At 45.1% G+C, this 19,780-nt stretch overlaps 1 protein-coding gene and 1 long non-coding RNA gene across 4 annotated transcripts in view; one reads left to right on the plus strand and one right to left on the minus strand.

The window, feature by feature from the left end:
* Positions 1-1,474, minus strand: part of Ehf (ETS homologous factor) — a 42,368-nt gene extending 40,894 nt beyond the window's left edge. Inside the window, exon 1 of one of the 2 annotated variants that reach the window (XM_016002197.3) lies at positions 1,315-1,474. The gene's annotated coding sequence lies outside the window, so the exon portion shown is untranslated. The remainder of the gene's footprint in view (positions 1-1,314) is intronic. The other variant, XM_076570174.1, reaches the window with a different exon arrangement.
* A 141-nt stretch (positions 1,475-1,615) lies between these two features.
* LOC143272937 (uncharacterized) lies at positions 1,616-14,571 on the plus strand. Of its 2 annotated transcripts, XR_013050620.1 has the most exons (3): positions 1,616-2,047; positions 2,241-2,404; positions 12,806-14,571. It is a non-coding gene; the product is annotated as an uncharacterized LOC143272937 (long non-coding RNA). The 2 variants fall into 2 exon arrangements; XR_013050619.1 differs by lacking the exon at positions 12,806-14,571 and having other exon boundaries at positions 2,241-5,370.
* Positions 14,572-19,780: the final 5,209 nt, after the last annotated feature.

Below are 19,780 nucleotides of genomic sequence, written 5' to 3' on the forward strand. Positions count from 1 at the left end.
ACAGTCTGGAAACATGGAAGATAGTATTCATGATATTTGGTAGTGTTTAAATGTGGTTACAAACTTCCAAATAACTCTCAGATCTTCCATCACAGTTTTTAAATACCACGGGCCATGGCTCCATATTCTAATCACATTCTTGACCGTGAAATTCTTCTCATAACACGTCTGTATCTCTTCTGTTAGAACTTGTCTCTTCTCTGGACCTCAGGGGAAATAGCACACAGCCACTTATGATCCCTAACTTTCCCTATACATTGAATGATACTGTCATGATACATCCTCACACCAAGGCCCACAGAACCAACTGCAGCTTCCATCAGAAATCCCAGATTCCAAACTCCCCCATTCTCCCTGAGGTCAACATGGAGAGACATCTGAGGACTCAAACTCAAAGAATCTTACTCAAGAATCTCAAAAATGCATCACCCCCACAGTGGCATTCAGAGTACCCCAAAGTAGACATAAAAAAAATAGTGACTTTGCCACCTTAGTGTTCTTGTGAACCAACAAGATTAATTGCCCCACCTCCCTCTGCTCAATCCACACTGGGACCAACACTTGTACATGGTGCACAAACAAAATCAAAAGAGTCCCTATATCGAAGGCATTTGTTGGTGAGTCATGTCTGTCTGTCTGGTCACAGTATCCCATTGTGAAAAAACAAAGGATTGGTCTGTCCCCTTGTGATACGGTAAAATCATTTACCTAATTTGAATCTTCTTTTTGCACAGGATAGTTTTTAAGGGTACAGTCTGTCTACCTTGGCCACCTGACCCCTGTTCCCTTTGTGAATATAGATTATTTTGCCTATCTACACCCATTTTCCCAAACTGGAATATACTGAAGGTGAACTGGCTTTTCCTTATTGCTTGTAAGTCAGAAAAAAAAAAAAATATCAGCAAAGATACCTCTAGACCATGAGACCACGCGCTCTGATCCCTACCTCATCACTGAGCAACGTCCGAGTCACCTGTCTCCATCTGCTTTTTGTTCCAGAAAAATCTAACCCAGGGATATGGCTTTGTCATACTACATGGACAGAGAAACCGGGGGACTCAGACTCTTGCTGATTAGAAGCCCAAACAATGTAGGAACTTCACAGATAACACTCACAGTAGCCCAGCTGCTCTCACCCAAATAAACTCAAACAAGACTCAGTAGGTGAACCCAGGTAACACAAGCTTTACTTCCTGCCAGCTGCCTCCCGGAGCCTCTGGTTTATTTTCAGCTGTCTGAGTCAAGACAGGTTTCTCTTTCCACGAAGGTGTTTGAATTCCAAGTTCAAAAGAAGATTTAAAAGTGAGGACTTACCTCATTTACCTAAAGATTCTGGGTGGGCAATCCTATAGCTCTGTCGGAGAAGAAGGCAGATAGCTACCACACTAGCTCCTACCAGGATTGGGAGCCACGGCCTTATCACGTCTGAGCTCTCATCAGAGTGAAGATAAATGCATATGACAATAATTTAAAATCATTTTGTTGGATGTTAAGCAATAAGCCACCAACCGGGAATTCCCTAAGTCACTTCCCCCCTCCTCTGATTGGCTGCCCGGCCCTTTAAAAAAATAAAATAAAGGATTACAAACATTGGCTCATTTGCATTTGGCCAACTCACACGTTAGTGTTCAAACAAAACAGGTCTAACCAGGTTATGCCTGTGTCTCAAGAACAGAGACAACCTGTTAATGGATGAGGAATTGATTTGGTGGTGACTGTGCTTTGCAGCTTAGAGGCAGTTTCAGGTGAAAAGCACCTCACTTCCCAAAGACGGCCCAGGAAGGGGGGTGGGTATAAAAACCCAAGTCCCGGTGGGACAGAGGAAGGAAGAGGGCTGTGGAGGTGCTCTTGAACATCTGTCTCGTTTTCTAACCTGTACTTAGTCCTCTCTGCTTTGGCATGAAGACCTTTGCCCTGGCGGTGCAGGTACCAAGTGTAGAAGGAGCTTCTAGCCCATTCTGTCTCTGGGCACCATGACCGACCGGCTCTTTGTAGTGACACTTGACAATTTCAGAGGACGTTGAACAGGCTTTTCCCCCAGCCCCAGGTAAGCACCTCGGAGGAAGGTCAGAAGGGGATGGTCCTGGAAGGGTCCACTATGAGATATCTAAGGGCAACAATCATCCTCGACAAGGCAGGGGGCTGGTTAACAAGATCATCATCATGTCCCCTCGACTCGTTTCAGATGCTTTTTTTTTTTTTTTTTTTTTTTTTTTACTATTTATCAACCCTTCCTGTAGGATCCAAAAAAGAGAAAATCAAAATGCCAACAGACTATGAGCAAGACGCGGACTCCTGAAGAGATCTCTGGAGTTCACAGATCCCCATCCCCCTAAGCCAAGGGTGTGCAGGGAGTTTCCTGTTCTTGCTTCACTGGGTCCCAAATGTTTCTCCACCTGCACAGGTGAGCAAGTGCCCGGGCCAGGAAAAATACAATTCCCTAACCATTAACTTTCCCCCTTGGGTCTTGCTGGACACCAGCCTTCCGTGAGCAAAGCATCCAGGCAGGTTTCCTGAACTCTGGGAGCCTCCTCCCTCTTTGTTGGGAGACAGGAGGGAGTTTTTGGCAAAGATATAAAGATTTTGTGATCACAACCCAGAAGTTCCTTCTGTGGAAAAGAAAGGAACAGACACCAAATGGTTGTTGTACAGCTAAGGAGGATGCGGAGCCAGCCAGCTGCAGTATTCTCTTGTACGTTTGCTTGGTTTAAGCAACATGAATTCAGAGACTTTTCAAGCGCAAAAACAGTGGCCGGGCAGGGGCGGATTCAGAGGGGTCTTGGAAGAAGGTGCGTTTTTAAAGGAGGTATTGGGATACAGTTTGGGGTAGGTCTGTAAGACCCATCTGCTTCAACCTCCAGCAAAGAAACCCACCTCCCCTCCAGTTCAACCAAGTCTACCTGCCAAAGGCCCTATTAATATGCAAATGTATGCCCTGGGCCTGATAAAAAACAGTAAATGTCATCATTGCCCATTATCACATTAGCCCCAATTAGTTTATCAGCTCTAGATCTGAGAGAGAGGCCCCAGGGAACAACCGGCTGGAGTTTTGTTGGAGAGATGAATCAGGAGCGGCCCAAGCTGCTCTAACCCCACCCACCACAGGGTGTTTGCAGGGGGGAGAAGCTGGGGGGAGGGGAGGGCTCTTGGAAAAGCAACCTTAGCCTACTCCACACTTGGTCTGAGCAGTAAGGGGCAGGAGGTGTATAGTCCTGAGGTACGAACATCAAATGCAAGTGCCAAAAATGCTGTGGCTCCTAGCCCAGGACCAGCCATCTTTAGTTACAGGCCCTTTAACTTCAAGATGAGGCCATGTAGTTGTATCTCCGTTCTGGTTTTCACTTTTACTCTAACCAGCTAGATGGACACTCCTGAGAAGAGTCAGTCTGGGGCATTGGTGGAGGTGGGAGGAGACAAAAAGATGTCACCTTATAACCACAGCCACTGTGGAGGTTTATATATTTGAAGTACCTAAGGGAGTGTCTGATAACTAGCAGGTCCTATTAAGTATTGCTTGTTGTCTTTACTTGGGACTGAGCTGACCCTCCTAGAAGAAAAACAACAGACAAAACAGTACCCCCTCAGGAGAGGGAGAGAGAGAGAAAGAGAGAGAGAGAGAGAGAGAGAGAGAGAGAGAGAGAGAGAGAGAGAGAGAGAGAATTGATTCTTAGGCATGCATTTATGGAGAAATTCCTCCAAATGAGATCATTTGCTTGGTAGTCAACTTCAATAAGATAGTGTTGATAGGTAGGTAGATAGATAAATGATAGATGTTAGATAGAGGATAGATAGATAGATAGATAGATAGATAGATAGATAGATAGATAGATAGATAGATAGATAGATGGAGTAAACCCCATAATAAGTTTTCAATGGTAACTATGGAAACATCAGAGAAGATACTTTACAGATAGAGTATGTCCCTGAAAGGGAAGGAGAAAGAGTGTCATTAACATCAGACTTCTACCATTCATTCTGTTTCTAAGACTCTCCACGAGACAGGTAAGAAAGAAATAGAGTAATGAGGTGAGGTAAAAATCAAAATGATACCAGGACCTGGAATAAAGTCTAGAAACACAAATTCTCTGATTAGAAATCTGCCTTGTCTTCTGCATAGTCAAGGCTCTGTCCTGGCCTCAGGCTTGTGCAAAGACATGGACCCTCTGAGTCAAGTCCTGAGGGGATATGTCTCAATTAGTAATGGGCCCGCTGTACAAGCTTGAGAGCCTTTGTTTGGATCCCCAACATCCAGGGAGAAAGCCAGGCATGGCAGAATGCAGCTGCAACCTAGCAGTAGGGACGGGGTGATGAGACGTTCCCTGGGGCTTGCTGGTCAGCCAGTCTTGCCGAATCAGTGTAAGTCCCCGTCTCCAAACAAGGTGGAGAGTGACTGAAGAGAATATCAACCTCTGTCCTCTAGGTGCCCATGTGTACATGCACACAAGTGTATATACACAACCACACCAAACACACACAAATGGTGTGGGCAGAGCAGACAGGGCTATTGGCAGTGGTGTGGTGTGGAGTTCCTGAGTTAGTTGGTTTGTCTACTAAATGATCCATTTCACAAAATCAAGGAGGCAGAAGGACCTAACTGCTAAGCCAAGGGCAAGACAAAGAGCCTCTCTGAGATTATCAAGCCCTACGGGGTCCAAGTCCCAGACAAAGCCCTGATGTCATTACAGGCCAATGACAGTGATGTCCTTGCTTTGCACAAAGGCAGATGCTCACTTGCTTTACACACCAGTTCCTAACTAGAAGCCTGTATTTATCTTGTGTTTGTGTATATTTCTGTCTCTCGTTCTCTCCTGATGATATAGATCTACCCCAGGGCAGAATGGGACACATATGTAATAAGAGACACAACAAAAATATTAATACAAGCTGAACAGGAACAAGAAACTCTCTCTCTCTCTCTCTCTCTCTCTCTCTCTCTCTCTCTCTCTCTCTCTCTCTCTCTCTCTCTCTCTCTGTCTTTCTCTTTTTCTCTCTCTAGTCCTGTAAAACGCACAGGGGAGAGAAAGTCAGTCATTTATTAGCCTAGCTATAATTAAATAAGGAACTAGGGTTCATACATACCTTGCCTTTTACCATCCTTCTTAAATTTTGAATGTTAATGATTAGATTCCAGAGTATCTTCCTGTACTCTGAGATTGTTCATGGGCCCTGAAAGTGGCATTTCAGTTTCTTTGGGAGGTCACAGGTTGACAGTTGTCCTAATACTTGCATGGAGCACTCTGTGGCTATTGTCATCACATCTGGGCACCCACAGGCTGAGCAAACCCTCTGAACTGCCAAGGTAAGAAACAGCCTCAGTGTGGAGTAGAGGAAGAACCCAGTGGTTCTGAAAAAGGTTCAGTGTGGTGAGAGGGTGAAAGAGAGAGAGGGGGGAGATGGAGGGGACCTTCTCCATCATTTGAATATGTCCCCAACCATACTTAAGCACCAAAGAAAAACCACCACCCCCTAAAATATTACTCAGGCCCCCCTTTTGCCTAGCATCATGTGCCTGCCCCTGCCTCGTCTCTTCTCTAGCACAATATCTTGCTGTTCTCTCTCTGGCCTTATCTTTCCTCATGAAGAGTTTCACACACTGTCTCAACCTAGTGAAAACTTCACTGCTGGGACAGGCAGGTGGCTTTTGACTCAAACTACTTTGAGCCTCTCAGGTTCAATTCTCAGTCTCAGGAAAGGCCAGAAAAAGTTGGCCTCAGCCAGACAAATTTCTTGTGGCCAGTATTTTCTTTTCTGTACAGGGAAAAGCTTTTCATATTATAACAGGCTTTTCCCACCTGTGCTACTGTTTTTATGATTGACAAATTAAAATTATATAATGCATTATATAATATATATCTAAGCTTTACAACATGATGTTCTGATACATGTGTCTCTTGTGAGATGAATAAATCAAACTCATTAGCATATGCATTACTACACATACTTAGCATTTTTGGACAGTGAGAACACTTGTAATCTGTTCTCAGCAGTTTTCAAATACACAATACATTGTTTTTAAACTGCAGTCACCACGTTGTACAATTAGCAGTTGTTTTCACATGTTATGTTTTGCATAAGATCCATGAGATCGCCCTTCCAACTATCATGGAATCCTAAATATAAAACCAATTAAGGTATGGCCACAGCATATGGGCTGAATTCCAGCCCAGTCCAGGCTACAGAGTGAGACCTTGTCTCAAAATACTAACAATAAATGAATAAACAGAAGAGCAAAATGAAACTGGGAAGCCAAAATGAAAAAGCCTAAAATGTGAAGTCAGACCTGGATCTACCAGGCCAATCTTCGGCCCCTATAGTTCAATAGCAAATACTGAAAAAGCTAAATGTTCAGAATAAAAATTGAGGGGAAAACCCATTGCAAAAGTAGTGAGTTTTGTCTTGCCCGGGAAGACTTGAGAGTCTTTTGACACAAAGGTCACCCTGCTGGTCACCAGGCTTGGTGGCCCTGGACAGGCTAACTGCCAAGTGAGACTCCAGATCCAGGATTGAGGAACAGCGTGGGGGCCTGTGACGGGGAGAGCAGGAAAGACTGGGAACAGCGAGGAAGCCTCACGGGGAAAAGTGAGTCACTGTCCAGTGGCCATCATTCTTCACAAGTGCTTTAGGGCGTCTCAGAGTGACCACTCAGACAGCCATCCCTAAAAGTATCTTCTAGGTAAAGCTAGCACTGTCCATGCCCTTGAACCAGACACATCTCGAAACCTCCTGAAAGTGATGTCAGAGAGTAGGCACGCACAGCTTCAGGGACTATGCAAAATGCTCATTTGCATAAATAAGTTATCCATTCGGGCCATTCAAAACTTTTGCACCTGTGCTCTGGTAGGATGTCAGGAAAGAAGCCTCTGGAATTATTTCTGAATAACTTCATATTTGGGGGAAATCCAGATGAAATCTCCCTGCCGGTCTTGGGACCTGTCCGTGATTTTTCTCTCCACTCCCCACCCCAACTCTCAATAACCACATGTTAGTTCAGGGTTTGAAATTAGTCAGTCTCCTGCTCTGGACAGACTATATGCCAAATAGTCCTATTTTAAGAGTTAACTTCTTTCATGACATTGACCCAGGGAAGTTTGATGAGTCCTGATTTAAGGTTGGAGCAAATAGCTCTGAAATTCTGAAAACCAAATATATATACATACACATATTGTGTAGGTGGATGTACAGTAAAACCGAAATAAGGAACTTGGCTACAAACAGAACCAAATCTGCATAGTCAGTGCATTTGAAAACTTCTGTTGGGAACACAACCCTGCTTGCTGCAAGGGAGACCAGTCATGGTCTGCACAAATCTCCTCACAGTGAAAATCACAAAGGCCACTGAGCTCTGGTATTCTGAACAGAATGGCATAAGGTGGGCTGGAGAGATGGCCCAGTCAGTAACACACCTGTCCACAAGCATGAAGACATTGGTTCAGAGTCCCACTTCAAAGTCAGGCATGGTTGTATGTGCCTATAACCCTAGGTGATGTCCAGGTGCAGTGAGAGACTCTGTGTCAAATGATCAGGTGTAGAATCAGAGGAAAACACTTGAAATTGACCTCTGACCCCCACGTGAACTTTACGTGGACACATACACAGATTTAAAATTAATAAGGAGAAAAAGAATCATGGAGAAATGGAGAGGAAGGAGCCACTCAAACAAGGTGAGTGCTAGAGACAGGTGAGGTCCACTGGCTGTGGACTCTTATTCCATCAACAGTGAAATCCAATGTCAATGGACTTTTCCTATCAACACTAAAAGACTTCAAATTCTTTATGGCCCTCAGCCTCATCTGTGGCTCTTCAGAAGTTTCTAGAACCACCAGGGCAGAAAACCTTAGATCTCATGATTGTGTGGTCATGGTAAGGAAGGGTGCAGTCATGGTGAGGGAGGGGTGGGGTCATGGTGAGGGAGGGGTGTGGTCATGGTGAGAGAGAGGTGCAGTCATGGTGAGTGAGAGGTGCAGTCATGGTGAGAGAGGTGTGTGGTCATGGTGAGGGAGGGGTGCGGTCATGGTGAGGGACAGGTTCAGTCATGGTGAGAGAGGGGTGCCCTGACTTTCGATAATCCACTTTTTTCCAGCTTGCTAGGAGGAGGGATAAAGCTCTTTGAACCTGAGCCTTGGCTGGAGGTAGCATTCTTTTTAGAATCAAGTAAGATGAGCCTAGAAAGCCATGAAATCAAACCAGTGAAGGTATAACTGCCGTCATCCAGAGCTCTGCAGGTCACTATGGGGTCTGCAGTCTCACTCAAAGGAGACTTGCGCATTCCATTCACTCCATTTCCTGTCTTCCTCAGGGCTTCCACCACACACAGCGCAGAGGACAGACCTACGAGAAAAGATGGTGACCCAGGGAGAGAGGGGGCTAGAGAAGATGGTGACCCAGAGAGAGGAGGCTAGAGAAGATGGTGACCCCAGAGAGAGGGGGCTGGAGAAGATGGTGGCCCAGAGAGAGGGGGCTGGAGAAGATGGTGGCCCAGAGAGAGGGGGCTGGAGAAGATGGTGACCCAGAGAAAGGGGGCTGGAGAAGATGGTGGCCCAGAGAGAGGGGACTGGAGAAGATGGTGGCCCAGAAAGAGGGGAGCTTGGGGGCTTATAATTGACCCCAATGACTGCAGCATCAACTTGGTCACAGTTCTACCTGAATTTCTCTCTCTCTCTCTCTCTCTCTCTCTCTCTCTCTCTCTCTCTCTCTCTCTCTCTCTCTCTTTCTCTCTCTTCCCCCCCCCAGGCACATGTTCCTCAGAGGGAAGTACACCCATCTCAGGTGACATGTAGGATGATTTCAAGGGCAAATCATCATTCTTAAGTTACATGATTTTGATGTGAAAAAAATAAGTAAAAGTGACTCAACTGAGGAAAAATTCTTAAGATCTGTAATTCCAATGAGAGTGGAAAGAGCACAAACAGTAGAAAGGAGAGAAGAGTGGTTGAAAGGGGAGGGGGAAATGGCTTGAAGATGGGCACTCCAGTGTTCCCAGTACCATGACAGATAGCAAGCTCTCGGTACTGCGTCCTGCCAAGGGAAAGACACTTACTCTTCCGCGGTAGAGTCTACACCTAAATTCCTAGTTTGAAGTCTGTAAGTATCCAATCTCACCTCAGAGGGTACGTCCTGACACCAGTATGCGTCGTCTATAGAAGCACGCTGTGCCTCCCTGCTCCCCTTGCCCCACCGCCTGGACAGGACCGAGACGGGGAAAACAGCATTCCCAGGGCCATCTTCCCATTCAGCCCTGCCCGTCTACCTTCATTCAGAATTTGAATTTCCTGGGATCCTTTTTTTCTTGGGAAGAGTCAAAATTCAACAATTAACAAATGTTCTGGACCTCCTGCCTCATGCCTAGGATGTACCAGGCAGTGGTGCCTCAGTCACAGGAAAAAGATAAATATATATGTGACTACGGTGGCAGATACAGACAGTAATGAAGTGGCACTCTGTTTCTGATTCTGCCCCACAGGGCAGGCTGCTTTGGATTACTGCTTTTCTCTGCCAGCCTGGCCAATCCAGGCCGAGTCTTCTTTGGGGTCCTATCTCAGAAAACCCTGACATCATCCCAAGTCGCAGAGCATCCAAACCTACTTGTTGAATCAAATCAGATGGCACCAGCTCCAGGGTTGAAACCCCAGGCCTAGGATCATTAATGTCCACTGAAGATCCTATGCCTTGCCCATCATTTAGAAGCGGTTTCCTCTTTACATCTGTTAAATCCGCCCACAGTGTCCCTTCAGTGTATAACATAGACTCTGCTGAGTCTGGTGACTTCTGGGGGGTTCATACAGTTCTTAATCAGCAGGCAGAGGCTGAGGACAAGAGCTCTCTTCAAGCTGCAGACCGAGGGTCCTCCAGAAGATAACTCCACTCCCTATGGTGAGCCAAGCCCATGGAGGTGTTGAGCACCCTGCAGTGACTACAGGAAAGAGTGGGCACTGAGAACTTCAGGACTGGGGGAAGGCCAGAATCTTTGAAAAGACAGCGCAGGGCTGACCCTTCTGCCTTCACTCTACACCCACTTTTTTCTCTCTCTCCCCCACCCTCCTCCAGAACCCCTGTCAAGCTGAGCAGGGAGGAAGCATTAGGGTAGTCAACTCAGTTTAGATGTTTCCCCATTTTAACACTGAATGTCCAAGAAAACCCCAGTCAAACTAGAAGAGTTGGCCAACCCAGGCGCATGTCACACAGACATTCTCCAATCTGATCTTCTCTAACAGCCTGTATCCTTCCCTAAGCCTCTGTTTTCCCATCTGCATTTGGACTTAATAACACTCCTCACTCCCAGCACTGCTGCTGGGCACAGAGAGAGGGCAAGTGATGGGGCTCAGCATCCACCATGAATGCCCGCATCCCTGAGTACCTGTGGATGATATACTGAGAGCTGTATGGAAAGGAAGAGCTCCATGCTGAATCAAAAACCCTGTTTGCTGGTCAATACTGGCTAAGCAACCATCTCTCTTTGGGTGGCCAACATGTGGCAGGGAAGAAGAGCCATACTTTCAACTGGCCACCAAACCCTCACTTTACTCAGTTGTGTTATTTTGATCAAGTACTTACTATGTACTGGACTGGATACTGTTTTATTAACACGCAGCTTATCAGCAAATCCTCAAAAGGGCTCCAGAAAGTACCATCATAATCCCATGTTTTAAGAATGAGAACACTGAAGCTGAGAAAAGTTAGGTGACTTTCCCAAGGTCACTGCTGGGAAGGACAGATGGGAACCAGCTTAGGCTGATCTGGGGGGCAGGGAGGGGGGGGCTCTCCTAACCATGCGCAAGGAATGTGCTCTCCTCTAGCCTCAGTGGGAGCAGACAGCTAGCTGCTCTCTCCTCCAAACAGAAGGAAATTGGCATTTGCCTCCACACTGGGCAACCTGATCAGTCTTAGAAGGCCAGAGAATTAGCAGGCAAGCCTTTGCTTGCTGGGAGATGGCTTACCCTGAAGCCCTGCTGGTTTTCCCAGAACCCTGAGCTAATATTTACATAATCTTATTATGTCGCTTTCCAGCTTCATACTAAGGAGAAAACCCAAGAACCCACTTGGGTGATATTACCACTGTGGTAGAGACAGCTTGTTTGTTAGCCCACAACAAACACAGACTAATTACAGAGGGAGAGGCTCCTGCCTTGGAAAAGCTGGGGTTCTTATCTGACTCCACTATGTGATGTTACTTTGGACAACTGGAGACTCAATTCAACCATCTTTAAAGTGAATATAAGTTGTCCCCACCATATTGCTGTCATCACCACCTCTGCTACCACTTAAATGCACAAAATCCCTTTAATGCAGTGGTTATATTTTTCAGTGTGTGTGTGTGTGTGTGTGTGTGTGTGTGTGTGTACAGGCACATACATTCATGACACATGTAGAAGTCAGAGGACAATCTCTGGAGTTCATCCCCACATACCTCCCACCTATTAGTTTGAGACAGTGTCTCTTGCTGGCCCGGAACTCCACCATCATATGCAGGGAAAGCTGGCCATGAGCTTTCCAGAATCCTTCTGTCTCCATCTCCCATCTTCCAACACTGAAATTACAGGCATGTGCCATCATACTCAGATGTTTACAGTCTAGATGTTTACAGTTCCAGGGATTCGGACTCAGGTCCTCACACTTCTGAGGCAAGTACCATACTGACTGGGATGTCCCTGGCACACCCTGGCTACCTGATCTCTATTTTATACTTTAGAAAACCCAGACACAGACAAGTGGGAAATTGGGTCAAGGCTGTATGTGGTAAAGCAAGAGCTAGAACACAGATCATCTAACCTGAAAGCCTTGCCCATCACTGGTGTGTCCTCTCTCATAGACAAGGCTCTCAAGAAGGCTGCCCACATTGGCAAGCCTAGCCCCCATCCTCTGCTGCACAGTCCTCAAGCCCCTGCTTTTCAAGAGTATGTTAAAAGAGAGTGGGCTATCCTCAGGAGCACCCTCCCCGAGGCAGCCTCTCCTCCTTCCTGGCCCACACTGCCCTCCCAGGTGATGGCGAGTGAATCACCAGTCTGAATGTGCACACTGGAGCTTGAGAATGACTCAGGAACACAGAGGGACTAAAGAAGGAGTAACTAACTGCAGAACAAAGCCAGGCAGCCACTTGTGGCCAAGATAATTACAAGCTGGAGCAGCGACATGAAGGCCAAGGGAGGTCTACTTTACAAGGTCATAAATCACAACCTCAAAGACTTCTAGGAGGTCCAGAGTTTCCACCAGCTACTGTGGACCCAAGTAAAGTTCTAAAAACAAACAAATAACAGCCAAAAAAAGTCACTCTATCACCTTGCAAGGTCTCCTTGTTACTCTTCCAGAGTCACCCTGCTAAGTCCCTATAGTTGGCCCTCACTTGCCCATATTCTCCAAAGGGTGGGGAGGATGTGAGGTTAGTGGGGTGGTAGACTTGTCAAATGTGCACAAATCTACATCGCCAGGTAAGCCATGGAAGTCCTGACTTGTCCCACTGTCCTGTGATAGGTTGAAAATGGCTCTTTTTATTTTCCAATCAGGGCCAAAAAAGAAAAAAGAAAAAAAAAAAAAAGAAACACTTGCATTCTTGTGTATCCAGCCATTATGGCAGCAATCTCTATGTCCAGGCCAAACCCTGTCATGCTCTAGGCAGTGTTTTGGTTTAGAATCAGATAGGCATCTTTGTATTCTAGATTGATCATCTGTGACAGTGTGACATTGGCCAAATGACCTAATCAATAGATAGATGATAGATTTAGAGTTATGTTGTTATTTATACAAATAAATAACATTTGTGTCTAATAATTGGCACGTGTATATGAATGTATATATGTGCTTGTGTGTGCAGATGCTGATGGAGTCCAGAAGAAGAAATTAGATCCCCTGGAGCTGGAGTTATGGGCAGTTGTGAGCAGCCTGATGTGTGTGCTGGGAACCAAAGTGGCCCTCTGTAACAGTTGCAAGCACTCTGAGCCATCTCTCCACCCCTATAAAACTTTAAAGATTTATTTTATTTTAAATTATGTGTTCATGTTGGGGGTGGGGTGCATGTGTGAGTGCAGATAACCACAGAGTCCAGAAGAGGGAATCTGATCCCCTTGAACTAGTGTTCCAGTTGGATGTAAGCTACTCAGTGTGGGAGATGGGAAAGAAACTCGGGTCCTCTGCGAGAGCAGTACGTGTTTTTTTAACTGCCGAGCTACCACTCCAGTCCATCTTGAGAATTTTTTTTCAATGAAGCCAGTGAGATTTAGAAGCAACTCCCAAATGGGTCTTTAATTCTTAATCTAGAGAAGGGGTGGCAGCTGTACAGCTGTAGTGCCAATCACTGTAATACAGAACTGTTGTGGTTAGTGGGTGTTTTGTTTTGTTGTTTTGTATTATTATTTTTTTAACAACAAAGTCAGGGTCATATGAGAAGAGGGAACTTCAGCTGAGAAAAGACCTCCATCGTATTGACCTGTAGACATTTTCTTGATTAATGATTGATGTGGTAGAGCCTTTGTCCCTGAGCAAGTGGTCCTGGGTTGTACAAGAAAGCAGGCTGAGCAAGCCAGGAGGAGCAAGCCAGTAAGCAGCACTCCTGCATGGCCTCTGCATCAGCTCCTGCCTCCAGGTCTCTGCCTTGAGTTCCTGCCCTGATTCCCCTCCATGGTTGACTGTATGCAATAAGGTGAAATAAACCCTCTCCTCAGCAAGTTGTTTTTGATCAGTGTTTTATCACAGTAATAGAAACTCTAACCAAGGTGACAATTCTCGGACAGCGTCTTGAAGGTTCCAGCAGCTGCAGAGTCCCCTCCCTCCTCTCTCCATTCCAAGAGTTCACCCTCTCACCAGCACAGAGCTCTGGTCATGAGCTCTTTCCATGGAAATGCTATTTGGTTACCAGATTCTTTGCATCTAGCAACACAAAAGGTGTGTGACGCCTGGTCATGTGATCAGGATTTGAGCCTAGCCACAGTTTGACAGTGAGAGAGACACATTCTATCACCTCGACTTCCTCATGCCTTCTTCTAAGTGCTACCTTTCCAAACACAAACTCCCTATAATAACAAAATCAGAAAATATATTTAATGTTTAGGACACAATACTCTGTGCCTAAAGTTCATTGCCCCATTACTTCTAAACTGGAGCTTTGGAATTGTGAAGACTGTTTAATCCTCAAAGGCAAGTCTTCTCTACATCTCATGGCCCGATTCCCTCCATTTCACTGGGAAGCCATTCTTCAAATAGCCTAACCTCCTCACGTCATAAAGAACTAGCTACATAAGACAGAGAGCAGTGAAGTGTAGTTGGCCAGTGTCCCATGGCCACTCAAGGAAGGAACTGTTGAAATCCCTAACAAAACTAGTAGTATACGTGGTCAGTTCAGGCATAGGCAGATATTATTGTACAGTCTTCATGAAAAGAAATTTGGTAGCTTCTACTGCAATTTTAGATACTTGTATGCTTTAGCTCAGCAACTCCGGTTCTTAGAATTCCTCCAGTGGGTAAATGTACAAGGGGCTACACAAATGTGTGATAGGAAAACTGGAAGTAAGTTCAGTGTTCTCCAATGGGAGACTGCTTCAACAAACTATGAACCATTTAGGAAACAATGAAGCTATATTTAAAAGGTAGATCTGGGGCTGAGAATGAAGCTCACTGGTAGAATGCTTGCCTGACCTGCGTGCTGTGTTCTGAGTTCCATCTTCATACAGAAGGAGGAGGAGGAGAGGTGAGGGAGAATGTGGCAAGGGAGGAAGAGAAGGTGGTAATGTGGTGGTTCTAAATACCAAGACAATAAAAAATATCCATATAAACGGAAAAAGTGCTGAAGAATAAGACTCCTAATTACATTTAAAAATTACATATATATTCAGAAACACACATATTCCCTTTGGATATGTCTGGAAGGGTATATACCAGCTAGTTATTGTTTCTAGGGAGTAAAAAGGGGGAAGGCCATGTTCTTCTTTTTAATTTTGCCACAAACGAAAATTTGTTTTTATATAGAGATCAAAATATGCCAATACAAGAGATCTGTCCACTCCCATCCCAGCCATCTCTCTAGTTGAATCCTCCAGTAAAGCAATGTATAATCCCAAATGAACGTGTATTCAGAGCTCTGCAGTTGATGGAGCAATTTCACAAATGAAACCTCACTTAAGTACCACCCTTCTGCTCTTGTGAGATTATCTCCATAATATATCCCCATTCTAGAGACAAGGAAAGAGAATATCTGGGAGGAAAAAAAAGACGTTTTCCCACTGGCCAGTGGCTGGTAGCTGGTGGGGCCAGGTCTGGAAGCCCAGGCTGTCAATCTCCATCACCAGGCATCGTTCTAGCCCTCTCAGCAAATATCTGTGGTATTTCTTCTCTGATCAGAATCAGCACTTCTCCAGGATATGGGAAACCCAGAATACCAAAGTTTAGCTAGGAGAGCTGAGAAGGAAGAGGAGATCAGAGAGACCAGAAGTGAAGGACATGGTAGAGAAAGGATGATCAAAAGGGCTGAGAAAACAAGAAGCCTGACATCTCAACCTCTAATTAAATGTGGAAGCCATCAGCAAACCAGGAAAGCAAGACCCCAACAGATGCCTCCTTTCCTCCACCAACTGAGCACGGGTTATTTAATGTCACCCTGCTCTAAGCTCTTTGTGAGCTGAGCCTAAACTCCAGTATGGCAGCAGGATCACTCTTGCCATAGTAGGTCTTATGAATGTCTGCCCAGAGAACTTTAAGGAAGATGTACCCAGAGCACCAGGTAGAACTCGAGGGAAGCTTGGAGCTCTTCTTAAAATGTGAATCTGCTCCTTCAATACCCATCAGTGGTGTTCCTGGCCTCTTGGGATAAAAAACTAGCCTCTGTGGCACAATTCAGAGGGCCTTTGGCATCTAATTACTTTCTAGTCTTTTCTCCGAGTGTTTCTCACCTTGCATGGTGCCTCCTTTTAGTACCTGGGTACTAATAGGATAGACTCAGTTTGCCCTACCATACTCTCATAACACATATTACTTCTGTGATGAAATTCATGTGAGACTTTCTCCACATTCCAAGCAAGCAATGCCACAGAGGACGCAGGCTAGGTGTCCTCTAATCACCTAGAGACAGTATCAGACCTCACAGGTTAAGTATCTACTTCCACTAAACTTCTGTGAATTATAAGCTCCAGGACATTTGCTTTGGACAACTGTACTTTGGGGTTCCCAAACACCTGCTGCTTGAGTTATAGTTAATTTTCTGGAGCAGCTTACAGGCTTCAATTGGACACTTACACTTAAACCAGTTTATTATAATAGATATTTTAAATGATGCAGATGGACAGTGAGATGAAGATCTGTAGAGGGCAAGGTCTAGAAGGGTCTCCATCACACAGGCTTCCATTCCCCCATGGATTGGGGTACACCATCTGCAGCATACGGATATCTTCTTGTTCGTCTTCCTGGAAACCCACAGTTCAGATCTTGTTGGGTTTTTCTGGAAACCTCATTAGCTGAGCACGATTGACTAAATCATTATCCATTGTTGATTAACTCAACTTCCAGCCCCTGTCTCATCCTCAGAGGTACAGAATGGGGCTGAACTACAACTCTCTAACCACATGGGTGGATTTTTTTTCTTCCTTATTATGTTTGCTTGTTTGTAGGGAGGGTTGTGTGCATGCCTCTGTGTATGTGTATAAGTCAGAGGAAAACTTGCAGGAGTCAGTTCTCTCCTTCCATCATATGGGTCCCAGGGATCCAACTCAGGTCACCAGGCTTGACAGCAACCCCATTTACTCACTGAGCCATCTCACCAGCCCCTGGGTTTTCTATTGTCCCGGTGGTACCTTAAAGAAACCTAGAGATGGCCGTCATTAGTCAACTCGCTATCACAAATACCATTTCAGACTTTGGAGATTATAACATATAAAAAGTTGAATGCCAACAAACATGAAACCTAAATCTACATCTCACAATAACATAGTCCCATGAACGGACAGGCTGTTCTCCCCTAAACTATAGCATATACTTTTGCAAAGCCCAGAATATGTCCATTAGTCCTTCTTCTTCCTCATTCTCATGGCTACTCATCCTTTAGATCACAGCCCAAACACAGCTTCCTCTGGAGCCTTTCCCAATGGACTATTTCACCATCACTCAGCACACGCACACAAGCACTGGTTTGTTAAATTCTCCTTGACTCTTCCTCTCTTAACTTTTAGAGCTTTTCATTACAATGTCTTATTTATTTGCCTCTCTCTTGGGATGGAGAAGCAGAGTGGCTGGTGCATCCTAAGAACCTGTAAACAGGTACTTAATGATAAGGAATGGCATGGTATGTCACCTCCTCAGTAGATGACAGGTATCAAACTTCTGCAATGACAGCCTCAGCAGCTTGGTGTGTGACACATAAACCCTGCTACCTTCATCTTCATAAGCCAGTAAGTCACTTTATATCCTGGGAAATCTTGGAGGCTTGAATGACAGGCATGTTATGAAAGGCAGTGACCATTGGGAGGTGTACTGTGTGACATTTTTTAGCAAGTTCTAACCACATCTCCTTAAGGGTAGAAACAGAACACCCTCAGGTTTACAAGGTGGTAATAGAACCAGAGGGCTGAAATGAAGATCAAAAGGTCATTGAATCCATGCCTCTGCCTCCAGGCTCAACTGGTCCAGTCATAGACAAGTGGGAGTTTCCTTGCATTATTGGTAAGAACAATATTATTAGTAATATTAGTAGCAGTATAATAAAAAATAAACACAGGGAGGATGGCATCAACCTCATAGTTCACCCTTTCCAACACTCAGTAGGATACAGGAGCTAGTCAATGAGTTTGTTCAGTGAGAGAAGAGGAGAAATAGCTTCTCTACTAGAAGGCAAAGACAAAGAGGAGAGCCAGGCTTTGAAGGAGCTCTCCCACAGCAGTGGGAGCCACACATTGTCACTGAGTCACAGTCAGACATCTCCTCTGCCATTTTCAACCAGCTCAACTTTTTCCTGTGCAGAGGGTTCTCCATTTTTTAAATGCTTGCCCACTTGTGGTATCATTTGATTGCCACATCAACATAGTCACATGTTCATCCAAGAATTGGAAGAAGCCAAAGTTGATGTAGGCTAAAGGTCAGTGTCCCAGCATTCTCAGACCTAAGTGAATGGTTGAGCCATGATAAAGGAACCAAGATGTCTAGTGGCCAACTGAACACTCTCCCCCATGTAGATGCAGCTTTCTTGGTGTGGAGAGAAGGTAAGGGATGGAAAAATCAAGTTATATACCCCATAAACAATGTCTTATATGAAAGAACCTGATACAATCCAAGCACTGATCCAGGGTCACATTGGTGGATGAACTGATCATCAAGAGAGTAACCACAGCCACCTCCTGAAGCTGATGCTCTCTCTAATGCTGTAGCACTTCATAGTCACCAGAAATAGCATGGTTTTAGATTACCTAGAGGCCTGGATTTACAGTTAATCACAGAGAAAGTGCACCTCTTCTGATCCTTTTTCATTCTTTACACACTTCAAAGGAAGTCTCCATGTGCAGGGATCTCGTATCCACAGAAAGAGCTGGAGTTCCAGGGTCCAGGGAGAAGTCAATTCCCTTGCTGGGTTTTAGCATATGTAATTTTTGTTTCTATAAAAGCTGCTGCTGCTTATTTTCTGTTATTGATAGAGATATGATTGCTCCATAAATGCATGACATTCTTTTTTTCACTGAAATATGTAGTTGTGCATATTCTTGGGGTGTGGGGTAATGTCTGATAGCTGCATACAGTGACTGATGGTCATCAAATCAGAGGGTGAGCTTTTCCATCTCCTTCAACATTTATCACTTCTTTGCTTGGAGCCTCTGATGGGCTCTTCTGGGTCTTCATAAAATATAAAATAGAGCATTGTGAGCCATAGTCACCATGGAGTGCTATAGAAAGATCAGAACTTCTTCTGTAGCAAGTGACTTGTTTTAAAGGAAGACCTAAGAGGTTAATCAAGCAGGTGGTAAATGTACCAAATAAACAAAAGGATTTTGGGGGACTTCAACAGGGGGGTACCATAACACTGGGAGGTGCCAAGAGCAAGTTTACATCTGCAGACCCACATATACTAAAAGTCACCTCTTCTCGGGCTTTAAGAACCCCGGGGCCTGGGGAGATGGCTCAGTGGGTGACATGTTTTGCCATGTAAGCATGAGATTTTGACTTCAGATCCCAGGACCCATGTAAATATCAGGGCATGGCCATTTGTGCCTATGATCTCAGTGTTAGAGAGGCAGACACAGACAGATCCTTCAATTTTGCTGGCCTGATCTAGCCAATCAGTGAGCTCTGGGTTCAATAAGAGACCTGTCTCAAAATAATAATAATAATAATAATAATAATAATAATAACAATAATAATAATAAGATGAAGAGAAATAGAAGAAGAAACCTAATATCAGTTTCTGGCCTCCACACATGTAGGTATGTATGTACCTGCATACTTAGGAACACGTTCACAAACACACATATTAATTAAGAACCAGAATGAGACAGCCCACAGACTTGCTGCCTAATGTTTTAATTATTAATAACCTTTAGCAGGCCGTCTTCAGCGCTCCGCCCACTCCCCAGTCACCCTGAGCTCAGATCTCCGGGAGGAAAGTTCCAGGGCTAAGCCCTGAAGCCTGACCTCCCGCGGCAAACTGGCATCCTTATCTCAGTCACCACACTGTCTCAGAGGGCAAAGGCTGCCTGCAAGGAGCTCCCTCAAACTGAATGACCCTGCATGCCCAGAAGTGAGCAGCCCGCTCTGCATGAAGAAAAAGCAGAGAGGCCAGCTTCACAGAGCTCAGCGGCTCCCAGGGCGATGAAACCTACGG

The sequence above is a fragment of the Peromyscus maniculatus genome, chromosome 4, assembly GCF_049852395.1.
Source record: "Peromyscus maniculatus bairdii isolate BWxNUB_F1_BW_parent chromosome 4, HU_Pman_BW_mat_3.1, whole genome shotgun sequence".
Taxonomy (NCBI): domain Eukaryota; kingdom Metazoa; phylum Chordata; class Mammalia; order Rodentia; family Cricetidae; genus Peromyscus; species Peromyscus maniculatus.